Source organism: Octopus sinensis, linkage group LG10, assembly GCF_006345805.1.
Source record: "Octopus sinensis linkage group LG10, ASM634580v1, whole genome shotgun sequence".
NCBI lineage: Eukaryota > Metazoa > Mollusca > Cephalopoda > Octopoda > Octopodidae > Octopus > Octopus sinensis.
In genome coordinates, this window is record NC_043006.1 from 74,571,772 (window position 1) to 74,575,304 (window position 3,533).

Below are 3,533 nucleotides of genomic sequence, written 5' to 3' on the forward strand. Positions count from 1 at the left end.
ATTTCCACCACCTCATGAAATCATTAAAGGTACTATTTCAAAACTCACCAGATACTGCTATATTCCCGAGACTATTGAAAGAAACTACAATAAAACCTATATAGGTACAAAGGTGTTAGCAGTGCTGAAGCTAAAAATTGCAGACCTGTTTCCCTCACGTCTTACACGTCTAAAATTATCCAATGCCTTGTCCGAAGACAAAAAGTAATAACATACCTGGAGGAAAACAACTTAGATGACACTCGGTATAGGTTCCGGACTGAACGAAGTTGCCTGTCACAATTCTTACAGCATCATAACACTACCTCTAATAATCTCTTAAGGGGAAAGATCATTGACTGTTAAAACCTTGATATTGTTAAGGCGTTTGACAAGACTGATCATTGAATCATCTGTCATAATTTAAGAAATCTTGGTATCACAGGAAATGTCGGAGAATGGTTCTTTAACTCCCTATACGGTAGGAGTCAACCAATTACTGCAAATGGATTTCTCTCCAAGTTACCTGTAATACGTCGTATACATCAGGGAATGAATTACAAAGAATATCGATGGCTAGGAGCTAAACCAGAAAAAATACAAAAATTAGTACATCAAAATTTCAGCTTCTACATTACAAACGAATTCACCCAAATCGCAATATTTGACACAAGGTAACATAATGATTCAGAGCACCAATGACATACAGGACTTAGGTGTAATCATGTCAAATGATACATTTTCCATCAGCCATATTATCAAACTAACCTTTAAATGCAGCAAACTCATAGACTGCATCCTACGAACATTCATGACAAGGGAACCAGTAGTTAGTTTTATACTTAGGGAAAATCCTAGTTCTGAGCAGTTTATTCATCCGGTCTCATAGAATAAATTGAAGGGTTACAAGGAATGTTCACTGGTAAAATACCTTCAGTTAAAAGTCTTATTTACCGAGAATGTCTGAAAGCGCTGAGTCTCTTGGCACCCAAGAGAAATATATACTATCACATTCATATGGAAAATTGTTGGGGGACATATGGCGCAGTGGTTAAGAGCGCGGGCTACTAACTCCAAGATTCCAAATTCGATTCCAAGCAGTGACCTGAACACTAACAACAACAACAATAATAGCATCGAAAAATACATTAGGAATGAGAACACAGGTTCGAAATTTCCACAAGACACCTGAAGAAGGCTGGAGGGTATATCAGCCGAAACGTTGTGTTAACAACAAACAAGATGAGGACAAATATCCATCGAATGTAAATAATGTATATAATTCCTCATCTCTAAAATATAGAACTGTGGAGGGACATGTTCCAACCTTCGGCACTGAAGAGAGTTTTAATGCACGAACATTTATATACTCTAAGCTTGCAAATATACTACGTTCGAAATCATGGGCTAAAATACTCTATCGTAACAATCTGACATTTAGAGTTCCCTCAACTGTTCAACTACCCATGTAAATTAAAAGAAATATAAAAGAGACTTCTACTGAAACATTAAAACCCCCCTCCCCAAACTCATTAGATGAACTCTCAACGATACCTTAGAAGTCAACCATTCAAGGATGATGCATTCAGAGGAGAACAGCTGCTAGAAAACTCAATCATAGACCACATTCCAGTCAAGAAGCAACAACAAAACCTAATTGAAAATACATTAAGGCGGTGCTCTAGAAAGGCTGCAGTACTATCATTACTTTCTAAAAAATTTATAGGGAACTTCCTCGAAGTTTCGAGGATTTTATAACTTCCTGAAAAATTGGTCGAAAACTTCCTGGAAAGTCCCGAGGATTTCATGTAAAGTTCCGGGGATTCACCAAATTCATGGAAACTTGATCGGAAACACCGTGCAAAGTTCCGAGGATTTCATGGAAATTTCCGGGGATGCCCCAACTTCATTGAAAATTGGTCATAACATTCCTGGAAAGTTCCGAGGTTTTCGTGGAAAGTTTCGGGGATTTCCCAACTTCCTGGAAAATTGGTCGGAAACTTCCTGCAAAGTTCCGAGGATTTTATGGAAATCTCCGGGGATTCCCCTAAATTCCTGGAATATTTGTCAGAAACTTCCTGGGAAGATCCGATGATTTCATGGACAGTTCCGGGGATTTCCCAACTTCCTGGATAGTTGGTCGGAAACTACCTGGAAAGTTTCGCGGATATCATGGAAAGTTCCGGGGATCCCCTAAATTCCTGGAATATTTGTGGGAAACTTCCTGGGAAGATCCGATGATTTCATGGACAGTTCCGGGGATTTCCCAACTTCCTGGATAGTTGGTCGGAAACTACCTGGAAAGTTTCGCGGATATCATGGAAAGTTCCGGGGATTCCCCTAAATTCCTGGAATATTTGTGGGAAACTTCCTGGGAAGATCCGATGATTTCACGGAAAGTTCCGGGGATTTCCCAACTTCCTGGAAATTTGATAGGAAAGTTTCGAGGATTTCGTGGAAGTTTCCGGGGATCTCCCAACTTCCAGGGAAATTGGTCGGAACCTTCCTGGAAAGTTCCGAGGATTTCATGAAAAGTATAGGGAACTCCCCTAAATTCCTGGAAAATTTGTCGGAAACTTCCTGGAAAGTTCCAGGGATTGCGTGGAAACTTCCGGGGATTCCCCCAAATTCCTAGAAAACTTGCCCAAAACCTCCTGGAACGTTCCCAGGATTTCATGGAAAGTTCCGGGGATTTCCCAACTTCCTAGAAAGATCCGAGATTTTCATGGAATGTTCTGGGGACACTTCAACTACATAGAAAATTGGTCGGAAAATTTCCGGGGATTCCCCTAACTTCCTGGATAACTGGTCGGAAACTTTCTGGAAAGATCCGAGGAATTCATGAAAGTTCCGGGGATTTCCCAGCTTGCTGCAAATTTGGTCCGAAACTTTCTGGAAATTTCCGGTGATTTCATGGAAAGTTCCGAGGATCCCCCTAAATCCCTGCAAAACTGGTTGGAAACTTCCTGGAAAGCTGCGAGGATTTTGTGGAAAGTTCCAGGGATTTCCCAACTTCCTGGAAAATTGGTTGAAAGTCCCGAGGATTTCCACAAGGTAATGTTGTCGTTGATAAATTACGGAAATAAAAATATACGGCGGGATGATCGTGGCTGGAATGTTCTTGCTTATATACCTACTTGATGAGGTCCTACCTATGGCTAAATAACTACAATAAGGGTATCAACACATTGACTCATTCCAAAGCTGATCGAGCATTACGTCTGTCATCCAGCTTTCATTGTTATATATTTTTACCAAATGCATAAAAGCATACACTATATCGTATATTGAAGTACTTAATACCATTGGGTTGTCCGGAAAGTTCGTGCCGATTTATAGTAGCTTACCTTTCAACTTATTTTAGAACATGATTGAGTCCATAAAATAGGATTTGACTACACCTCCATTTACAACACAGTTTAAGCTATCTTTTCGTGGAAGAAGGTTTATGTTCCTATAACCTATGTTAATTCAGTAACCCTTTAAAGTGGAAGATAAGAAAGTTCATTTTCGGCACTTGATGCTTTTCTTTTTCTGTAAATGGAAAAATGCCT